This window comes from Styela clava, chromosome 6 (genome assembly GCF_964204865.1).
Source record: "Styela clava chromosome 6, kaStyClav1.hap1.2, whole genome shotgun sequence".
In the NCBI taxonomy this organism is placed as follows: domain Eukaryota; kingdom Metazoa; phylum Chordata; class Ascidiacea; order Stolidobranchia; family Styelidae; genus Styela; species Styela clava.
In genome coordinates, this window is record NC_135255.1 from 10,817,760 (window position 1) to 10,829,393 (window position 11,634).

Below are 11,634 nucleotides of genomic sequence, written 5' to 3' on the forward strand. Positions count from 1 at the left end.
GGTTAAACCAGGGTTGGGAAGCTTGGCGTCCGCGCGACATCCTGGAAAGCAGGGATAATATTTTTAATACGTAATACCAAGTCCAATGCCTAAAACAATGGGGCATGGCGTCTAAAAATGTTTTCATGTAAATTTCTGTCGGCCTAAACCAATCCGTATTTAGCAATTTAGTTAATAAATCTTTAAATGACAAACTTCATAAAAGACGTCATGATTGATTTTATTTGCAACAGCGTAGTAAACAGTATTGGAGTATTTGCGTTGGACTGGTAAACGCCACACCCACTATTTGCTTATATAAAGAGCTTTCTCGAAATAAAAATCAGTTTGATTTTAAGGCTTTTATTTAACGAGTATGATTAAATTGATAATGAGAAGATAATATAAACTTGTAAGTGACAAGATAATATATTTGATATACATAACATAGCGTAACACGCGGAACAAATGATAAAATAAAAATATGAAGTTATATGTTCATCCTCACAATCCACCTGAAACTTCCAGACAAGCCCCATTGACATATGAACTATCATTGGATGCCAGAAACAAACAGGCATTTGCTACTTCTTCTGGTTTTCCCAATCTTTGCATTGGTGTTTGTGCTACAATATTTTTTTTAAAACTTTCCGGCACACCTTCAATCGCAGGAGTTTGAATCATTCCTGGCAAAACAGCATTGCAGCGTATTTTTTGTTGTGAATACTCCGATGCGACACATTTCGTTAATCCAATTATACCAGATTTACTCGCTGAATATCCAGCAAATAATGGGAAACCTCTTGGGCCTAACATGCTGGATACATTGACTATGCAACAGAAACCTTGGCCTTTGTCCACATGTGATAGTAATTTCACAAATTCTTTGATCATCAGAAAATATCCTTTTAAATTTATTTTCATAATTTCATCAAAATCTTCAATTTTGAATTCATCAATGAAATCAGTTTTGACTATCGCTGCGTTATTCACAAGAATTGTGGTCTTTCTGCCGATCTGTCTCGTTGATTCTTTAAAAGCTCTTGCTACTTGTTCAGAAGAGCTTACATCAGCTTGTATTATGCAGTGCTTATTTCCATGATTTATTGGCAAAGTATTCATTGTTTCAGAAAGTCTTCGAAGGTTCCGGCCCAGAATTGCAACACTAGCTCCTTCCCTGGCAAAAACTTGACAGATCGCCCGACCTATTCCACTACTACCACCGGTTACAATAGTACATTGACCTGCTAGTCTTCCTTGCGACATTGTGATACGAAGATGATTGAGTGTTTTCCGGATTAAAACCTACTAAATGCCTATACTCTCACATATAACTCTTTATTTTAAACAGGAATATTGCTTTATTCTTTAGTTTTTAAAAATATAATTTAATAAATGATGCTTTCCGAGACCTAATTACGTATTTTATATAGGAGTCAAGTTTGTATGTTATAAAAAATGAGCCTGCGTATCTTAATGTACTTGTTCATTGCTGATTGATTGGGACGATTTGTTATATTGAATAATTCGTTTCTACCCTTGAAATTAGAAAAACTTTCATGGAAGAATAAATGTTCAACTTTCGTTTGTATTTGAGCGATCGGACCCACTAGAACATTTAAATGTTGTCCATGAGGTTCAGACAGAGTTTACGATTTCAGACTCGAAAATTTGTCATTTTGGTTGAGTTTTTAAAAACAGTTTGAGCAGCAATGTTTTCAACAAACGGAAAGACTGATATGAATCTAATTTCGAATTCAAAATCTAATTTATCATATAATGTTTTGCACAGTACAGTTTTTTATTTATATTATCCAATGCTGTTTTCATTTTCATAACAAGGTGGAAAACACGGGAAGAAATTTTTTCTCGATTTACAGATATAAATAAATAAATTAGCAGGATGGATGATCTTCCCATCCAAGCTCTATATACAACAAAATACAGTACTTACTTCGTAATCGAACAAACTTTTGTAAACTCGAAATTTGAGAAATCGCGTTTCAGAGGTTAAAGATTGTATCTGTCGCTGAAAGGCTTTTACTTTCATTTTTTTCTGTGGGCTTTATTGGTATCGTTTTTTACTTGACTGTGGAAAATTTCATAGCCGTACAGCTTCGTTTTTGTTTTCGTATCCATATATATCAGGAGTGGCCAAACTGCTTTCGGCCGCGATCGACTAAAATCTTCAAAATAGATCGCGATCGACTGATCGGTAATAAGGTCCTACACAAAAACGAATGGGCACTGACTGTGCAGATAACTGCACACACGCATACAAAAAATTGCACCGCTGCCAATAAGAAGTCTTTGTGGGCACATTATTATTGAAACCGACACAAAATCTATATTTGCTATGTTCCATTTAAGTTGTTGATTTGATTATTTAATTGCGCCCGGAGTAAATATTTCACTATTTATTTCAGATTTATTTAAATCATACGATTAAGAGAAAGGGCGTGCTTATTTTCTATTCGTGAGTGTTGAATATTCTCCAAGAAACCTTCCATGTATTATCCAAACAACGAAAAATAAATATTCTCAAACCATGAATGTTACATGACTGCTCAAACTTCAGTATCTAATTTACAATTTCCTCCAAACGTAATTCTTCGCTTGCTTAGAATTAGAACAAATTGGGCATTTTGATGCCACTGCTACCATTGCGAATAAATTTTATCACACTACTCTTGGAGTGAGAAAAAAACTCTCGCATACTGCGAAAGTTATTGATCGTTTGTCAGTCTAGACACGCGATAATTCCGCACTTCATGTTTAAACCTTGGCAGCGGAAAAACTTGCATTTGTTACGTACTATTATGCTTAATCGGGCTTGCTCAGACTCAAATACTGTACGTGTATATTGTATTTAGCGCATGTAAAGTACTGTATTCCAGTGGCGGCGCGTGGTCATTTTGACAACCGGGGCAAGCTACTGCGGGACCAAGTCACCCCCATCTACGGGGACAGGATGAGCGCTGTAAGTTCTCCCATCATTTTATGAGTATAAAAACCATTCCATCGGTAACAACCAATCGGTAAAAGCGACAATTTTTAACGATAAGAAAGTGTCTTTAAAACCGGTCCAAGTCAAGGGATTAATAAATATAGACATAGTTTATTTTGAAACTTCTTTCAAAAGGAAAGGCAATATTTACCCAGATAAATACAATGACATATTAACAGAAACTTCAGGAAAGCAGACAAAACCTAAAATAAGGTTTAAAACTTTACTATGAAGAGAGGAAAGTTAATGCAAAGATAAGGACATGCGTCGCTCACTCACTCATATATATATGCTGCTAGACTTCTACTGCTTGAACATATATGCAACACGCCGAGGTTTCTTGGAAGCAAAATGCTCAATAACGCGCTGATTAAAGTCATGCATCCCAGAAATAACGTCTCAGTGAATGGATAAAACAGCCAAGGAAGTTAATCTATCTTGCTTCATTGTGTTTCTGAGATACGTTTTAATACGCTTCAGTGTGCTGAATGTTCGCTCTGCGTCGGCGGAAGAAATAGACGTCGTCAAAATGATGTCCAGAAATTTTGCAGACGCCGCAAAGGTAGTTACTAGAGTGTTATCTATGAGGAACCCATAGAGCGCGCAAGTTGATGTGATGTTCAAAAAAGTTTGATTGGTGTATATACGTCGCAATTCATTTTCCAATTTACCCACGTTTATCATGGGGTAAAATTTGGAGACAGTAGCCAACAAATGGATGGGAAATTGACGTGCAAATTTTGAAAATTTTTTGGGGTTCATCAAAGAGAACGCGGCAAGGTGTTCAGTGCGCATACGATCGCCTATTTGATTCACCAGAATGTCACAGCATTCCTTTGCAGACAAAATCAAACGCTGCGTTGTTTGCCCGCGGCGTAAAGAAGCACTCCATGTGTCGTCGTATTTTATTGTTTCCCGGATACGAGATACAGCATCGCAGAAGTCGACTGCACAGACGCTCCATCCATTAGCCTTGACTGCAATGCGCCGTATAATACATCCACGTGATAGAATATTGTGGAGAAAAAAGCGAGAAAAAATGAAAACTCACCATCTTCTAGCAGACACTTTAGACCTGCCGCCTCCCTCACAGAGCGTTCGTCCCAAACCGGAGAGCTCTGAATGCCATTGAAACACTCAATGAGCTCAGACCTAATTTCGGACACGCCCTGCACCACGCATGATTGGAAGTTCCAACGTGTTGGTGCACAAGCTGGGAGACGGCGGCTACATATCTGGCGAAGGAAGTCAGAGCGCTTCGGCGAAACGGAAAAAAATGAAGAAAACCCCGGGACATTTGCAAAAAATATACGGACGAGAGGGGTATCAAGACACATATTTTTAATAACGAGGTTAAATTGGTGTGCATAACAAAGTAAAAAATGCGCATGAGGAAAATCTTCTTTTATATAAACTTGAACACCATGTTTCGACCCACTCATGACTGCCGCGCCGTCATAAGTTTGAGCTATCAATTTTGACTTCGCGTTGTAAGACTGTAACACTTCTTTCAGTACAGCCGATATCCCGCAAGCCGTGCGATCAACGATTGGTACAAAGCTGTGAAATCTCTCGGTCGGTTTACCATCTTTCACAAACCGAAAAATCACAGCCAGTTGGGAAACGCACGTGATGTCAGTTGTCTCGTCAGACTGAATCGAAAGGAACTGGCAATTCTCAATTTCCAGAGCCAAATGTTGTAAATAAATTTTATACATCGAGTCGAGCAAATCATTTTGGATATCCTTAGATGTTCCTTTCGAAACAGTTGCGGCATCAAGATGATCTCTCAATACTGTATCTAGGGATGCGGTGTATTCCACGATATCCAAAAATACCCCTCTATTAGAAGAGCCAGCCCGTTCATCGTGCCCACGGAGGGACAGCTCGTGACAACCAATGAACTTCAAAACATCTATCAATCGACCGAGAACATGGCGGTTTTTCTCGACGTTTTGGTTGTGCCGACGAATAGGAACCGCGCGTCCTTCATCCAACTGTGCTGCAATATTAACATTTCTGAATGTTCGGTATTTTACTGCATTGTCCAGATGCTCCATAGAAGATTGATGATCCCTGGCACGCTCGGAAAGATGTTCAAGATCTCTAAAACCAAATTTACACCAACGTGAGTCACGGGCGGTAGCAAAAAGTAGGCAATAAAAACAAAAAAGTGCATTTTTGTCCTCGCTGTAACACAACCATTCGTGTTTTTTATACCAAGTTTCTGCGCAGAATGTACGCCGACGCTCTCCTCCGTCATGGGATTGTTCCAGTGAACAATTTTTTGGTTGATAAGGCCCAAGACGTTGTACCTCTAATTTTTGTTCCAGCGGCAGCTGCGAAAACGGAGTGCGAAGTAGTGCATCAACCTTATTCATTATGAGGTCTAAGGCTAAGAAATGCGAAGCCGGAAAGAAGTGAGGAGCTCAAAAGGAATGTGGAAAATCGAAAGCAAATGGACTAAAGGTCTCTAACTGATTCAAATAGCGAAACAAGCGACAAAAACGAAGGCGAGGAAACTATCAACTCTTCAAGCAACCAACGAACGAGAAGGAATGCGTGAATATGTCAACACGTTGTTGTAAGAGTTGTCGGCATTGTGTCGTCATAATTTCGGGGCTAGCCCCGATCGGCCCCGATGATTTAGTAAAAGAAACAGAAAACAAACGAGACAAACGCGGCGAGTGGAAGATAAAAGAGAGAATACGATATACAATGAGCAACCGGGGCAAAATCGGCGTCGCCCCGTCGACGTTCGGCGAAGGCTTTGCGAGCGAAAAATGAACCATGTCGGGAGAATATGGCTAGTGTAGACAGTCTGTGCAACCGATATTGAGGTATTTTTCGAATATTTTTTATTTTACCGAAAAAACAACTGGGGCATTGCCCCGGTTGGCCCTATTGACGCGCCGCCACTGGTAAAACGTATATTTGCGGCAAACCGGTAATAGAAAATGGCTGGACATGAAAATTACTAGTGAATAAAATGCAGTTCCATGAATAGTATTTTCTTTTCATAAAAATCGTTAATGGCGGCCTTGTATGTCCTGGTGTTTTAAGAGTTCAATCAAATATCAATTTGTACTGAAAACGCAAGTGTAGCTGGGAAAAGTTTCATTTTATGATCACAAAATTTAAGGACTAGAAGTCAGCTATGATTTAAACAGATTATGAAATATCACAAATTTATAACTAGACGAATACGGTCTATGTTCGATATTTACCAACATGTTATTTTTGGACACGTAGTGGACCTATGGATCATTTCAATATTATTTTGTTAGACACTTTAGTGGACATAACGATGGTTTCAATATTATGTTGTTGTTATTGTTCTTCTTCGTCATCATCATTATAAAATCGCTTTTCTCTTCGAATACTGGACCAATTGCTTTGAAATTTTCAGTGGTTGAAGTTTGATTTTTTCCCCAGAAAGCTATTACTTTCATTTATTATTAAATTTTCTATGGATCCTATGAGATCTTATATTTTATTCAAAATTTCGCTGTTTTAAAATTTACTCATGGGAACACTGTTTTGAAACTTATTTCAAGCGGTTGCATGATCAAGTCTGCAGGTACGGTACTGCTCAGTTACCGTACCACTGTGAAATTGACTTATTGGACACGTAGTGGACCTATGAATCGTTTCAATATTATGGTGTTGCACTTTGACACTTTTTGGACACCTAGTGGAAAATCTAAAAAGTCGCTTTTCTCTTTGAATACTGGACCAGTTGCTTTGAAATTTTTAGTGGTTAAAGATGAACTTTTTCTCCAGAAAGCTATTATGTTTATTTATTTCAAAATTTCTGTTGGCTCTGTGATATTTGTTTTTGTTTGCTATGACGTCACCGAACGTTCTGCCGACGCATATGCTGGCACTCCTCTTCATGTCTTTTGATCACGTGCCATCGAACGTCGCTGGTTCGTAATGAAATCCTTGCTTTGCTAAGATTTGAGGAATGGTGAATGGCGAATAGTGTCGTACTTGGTGTTATATTACAGTAGTGACTCGGGTCGTTGGTGTTACTACAGTTGTGAGTCGGACCATCGTGCAATTTCATTTCACGCTGTCATAAGATAGGAACTTCTAAAGATAGGGCAGTTCCGGTACCGTAACACAGCGCGGTGACACTGAACTAACTCGTAGCTGTCTGGTAAAAGCGGGGCTTGTTTTTTAAACAAATTTCCAATAATGTAGAAGGGAATGAAACTGATTTCTAAGTATTTCAATTCATGTTGCAATTGAATGGAGACGAGTGGATCATTGTCACGAGACATGTGAAATGGGAGCAGACAACTCGACTACACACGGACAACTCACCAAAGACAGCTCGACTACAGATAGACCTGGTGAGTTGTCCGTGTAGTCGAATTGTCCATCAGCCCTAAACGGCTATGACAGTCACTGTACCAAAATTTGTAACCCGATTCAGGTGGTGTTAAGTTGGCGCATGTTATTTAGTAACGTTTTTATGTGAAATGTTTGACTCTGGTTCGGTACCTGATCCGGTAATACGGTACATAGTTGACTCATATCACGAGATATTTCAATTGATGTTTCAATATAATCAAGAAGAATGGATCACATGACCTAAAATATCTATGACAGTTCCTGTACCGTCACGATACCCCGTCTCTGATACAGGTACTGGTACTTCACCGCATATGTTTTTGGGGAATTGTTCTGCGTGTCCATATATTTGAGCATTGTTCTCTTGTTATATAGGTAATGATTAATGATTAAGTTTTTTTTAAGGTCCAATTTTTTTTTTATGTTGATACGAAGAAATTTATGTGTTTTTAAATGATTGCTTGACTAGAATGGGTATAGAACATACAGATACTCTGTTCTTCATTGACTAAAATCTAACGCATGAGTCGCCGTGGTGTATATAGTTGCCGGTAATATTGTTTAATTTGCTTTTTGGATTTGAGGTAAAACCAGGGGTGCGAAGCTCGGCGTCCGCGGGGCGCCTAGCTCGGCATAACTTATCCAATTTGCATCCCGGGATGCAGGAATAATATTTTTAAGACGTAATACCAAGACGTAAGTCCAAGGCCTGCAACAATAGAGCATCCACAAGTAAGGATGCTAAGTATGCGTACTTACTTAAGTATTCGATTCTTGTCCGATTCCTAAATTTTCGATTCCGAATCTTGGTTCTTCGACATAGCTTACCGAGAAAACATACCTGCTTAAACAATACTAACAAATCAAACAAGTGAGCGATGTTCGATTATATGGACACGAAAGCCTAATTTAAGTAGCATGGGTTTTCAATCTGTCACAGTATAAAAAATCGAGCGGAAAATTACAATTTTTAACCACTGAAAATTTTCTAGCAATCGGTGCAGTAGGTAATGATAAAATATATTTTTTTATAACAAAAACCAAAAAATGAATTCTAACAAAAATATAATGACAAAACGATTTGAATGTCCACATTGTGTCCAACAATTACTGTCATACTAAAAAGTTCAATTCGTCTTCCTGTAAGCTCCTATGAGCTGAATGCCGTTTCTGATGCAGCAGATGTTGTTTGGACACAGAAGTACTTTTGGATGACAACTGCGATGTTTGCATACGTTTTTTTTTTCGTTTTTTCTGCCACCATTGCATCATTTATTCCTGGGTCGCATATGACAAGAGTTCTGTCATTCAAATATTTTGATATCTTAACTGAAGCGTCCACCACCCTGGTCAATTCATCAATGTCACCGCCAGTCACAATGCCACAAAACATTATATCTTATTTGCAATCCAAGTTTTAACCCTAAGAATAGATTCCAATGTACCGGAATCGATTTTACTCGATTCCACGAAGAATCGATTCTGGAATCGAATCCGGAGTCGATTCCGCCATCCCTATCCACAAGATGTATTCATGTAATTTGTTCTCGCCCTAAACCAATTCATATTTAAAACTCGATGAATCTTTAAATGACCAACTTAAAAAAAAACGTCATGATTGATTTTATTTGAAACAGCGCAGTAAACAGTATTGGAGTATTTGCGTTAGACTGGTATACGCCACAACCACTATTTGCTTATATGAAGAGTTTTCTCGAAATAAAAATCCGTGTGATTTTAAAGTTTTCGTTTTAACAACAGCGAGCATGTTTAAATTGATAATGAGAAGATAATATAAAATTGTAAGTGATAAGAACGAATGATATGATAAAATAAAAATATATATGAAATAATACGTTCATCCCCACAATCCACCCGTAACTTCTAGACAAGCCCCATTGACATATGAACTTTCATTTGATGCCAGAAATAAACAGGCATTTGCTACTTCTTCCGGTTTACCCAATCTTTGCATTGGTGTTTGTGCAATAACACTGTCTTTTGCATCTTCCGTTACATGATCAATCATAGGCGTTTCAATCACTCCTGGCAAAACAGCATTGCAGCGGACTTTGTGCTTTGAGTATTCTGATGCGATACATTTCGTTAATCCAATTATACCGGATTTAGTCGCTGAATATCCAGCATATAATGCGTTACCTCTTGTGCCAAATATGCTGGATACATTGACTATGCAACACAATTCTTTGGTTTTGTCCATTTCTGATAGTGATTTCACAAATTCTTTAGCCATCAGAAAAAATCCTTTCAAATTTATGCTAACCATTTCATCGAAATCTTCATTTTTGAAATCATCAATAAAACCATTTCTGATTATCCCTGCGTTATTCACAAGAATTGTGATATTCTTTCCTGTCTGTCTCGTCGCCTCTTCATAAGCTTCTGTAACTTGTTCAGCAGAGCTCACGTCAGCTTGTATTATGTAGTGCTTATTTTCATGATTAGTTGGCAAATTATTTATTGTTTCAGAAAGTCTTTGACGGTTGCGGCCCAGAATTACAACACTAGCGCCTTCCCTGGCAAATACTTGGCAGATCGCACGACCTATTCCACTGCCTCCACCTGTAACAATAGTGCATTGACCTGCTAGTCTTCCTTGCGACATTTTAATACGAAGATGCTTTAGTGTTTCGTAGCATAAAACCAACTGAAATGCTCACATGGAGCAATTCATTTTATTCAAATGGAAATGTTGATTTTTTCTTCAGTTTTTAAAAATAATGTTTGATAAATGATGCTCTCCGAAACTTAATCACGTATTTCCTATCACAGTCAATTTTGCTGAATATAATTCAAGCCAAATTCTGGCTGTGATATACTCATTGATTGATTGCCACAATTTTTCAAATTGAATAATTCGTTTGTTTCTTTGTATAATAAATTATTGTATGACGCAATAAATGTTCGACTGCCCTTTATATCTGCACGGTCGGGCCCACTAGAGCATTTGAATAATGTCTATTATGACAGGACTTAATCTATGTAAATTTGTATAAATTGATACAGAGTTTCCAGTTTACAAAATTTCATCAGACTCAAAAATTGTATACTTTGATTAGGTTTATAAATATTGTAAGCAAAAAACGTTTTTATGAAACGCTACCGATTGTATGCACAGTACCTTACACTTTTCGATCCTCGATATTTGATACTATTTTCGTAACAAAGTAGGTAATCCTGGAAAGCTGTTTTTGATTTTAAATTCGAATAAATATATCAGTAGGGAAGATAATGTTATAATTTCAAACACAATATACAGCATTTTCTCAGTAATTGATCAAAATTTAAACACACTCAAAGTTTAAATTATATACCTAAAGAACATTTCAATGAATTTTTCCCAATTACTTCCATTTTGGAAGCATGAAATTTCAAATTCTTTAATTATGCCGGGGAATTAACTGGTCCAGTCAAAAATGTTTTTGATACTAACGTACATATAAATATATATAACTTGACATGTAGATACCCCTTGAAGAAAACAAATTAGTTGCTATATAAAATAGAAAATAAAGTGGAGTGAGGTTATGCGAAACAATTCTGAAGTAGCGAAGTGTTATTGGACACGAAATGGACCCATGGATCGTTTTGTAATCACGATGTTGTTCTTTTTCCTCTTGTTGGTATTTTTATTCTTATCGTTATAAAAAATCTTTTTTGTTTTTAACTACTAGACCAATTGCTTTGATATTTTCAGTGGTTGAAGATTGTTTTTATTTCGCTAAAAGACTATTGCTTTATTTGCTCCTAAATATTCTGTAAGATTTGATATTTCTTCTAAAATGCGCTGTATAATTTTTAATTATGAGAACATGTTTTTATGACATCGTGATGGATGTCTTTGTTTTAATGAGATGAATGATGCTTCCCCAGAAATAATTATGTCAATGTCACCAAAATTTTTGAATAAAATACGGCATTATTAATTGATCGGGTATGGTAGATTGTAGCTGAAACAACTGAGACTAAATATTTTGGATGAAAAACAAAAACTGTATACTTACCAGATATAGAATACTTTATTCCATAGTATTTCAAAGATAAAATACGCTGTAATGTTGATTTTCAATTCATGATTGGAACGCCTATGATTGATTGATGGTTTGAAGGAAGTTTTTGGAGACAATATGGTGTCCCAAACACCAATGCAAAGATTGGGTAATTTTTTTGGAAAATCTGCATTCATGGGCTTTTAGTTGTTAACACAAAACCTGCTACAGCTATGATTGAATGAATGACTTTCCGAGACGAAGTTGAGAATATTTTTT

General features: G+C 37.1%; 2 pseudogenes; both read right to left on the reverse strand.

Annotated features, from left to right (window-relative positions):
• Positions 1-483: 483 nt before the first annotated feature.
• LOC120331326 ((3R)-3-hydroxyacyl-CoA dehydrogenase pseudogene) lies at positions 484-903 on the reverse strand (annotated as a pseudogene).
• Positions 904-8,395: 7,492 nt separating this feature from the next.
• On the reverse strand, positions 8,396-10,027 carry LOC120331276 (3-oxoacyl-[acyl-carrier-protein] reductase FabG pseudogene; annotated as a pseudogene).
• Between the last annotated feature and the right edge of the window lie 1,607 nt (positions 10,028-11,634).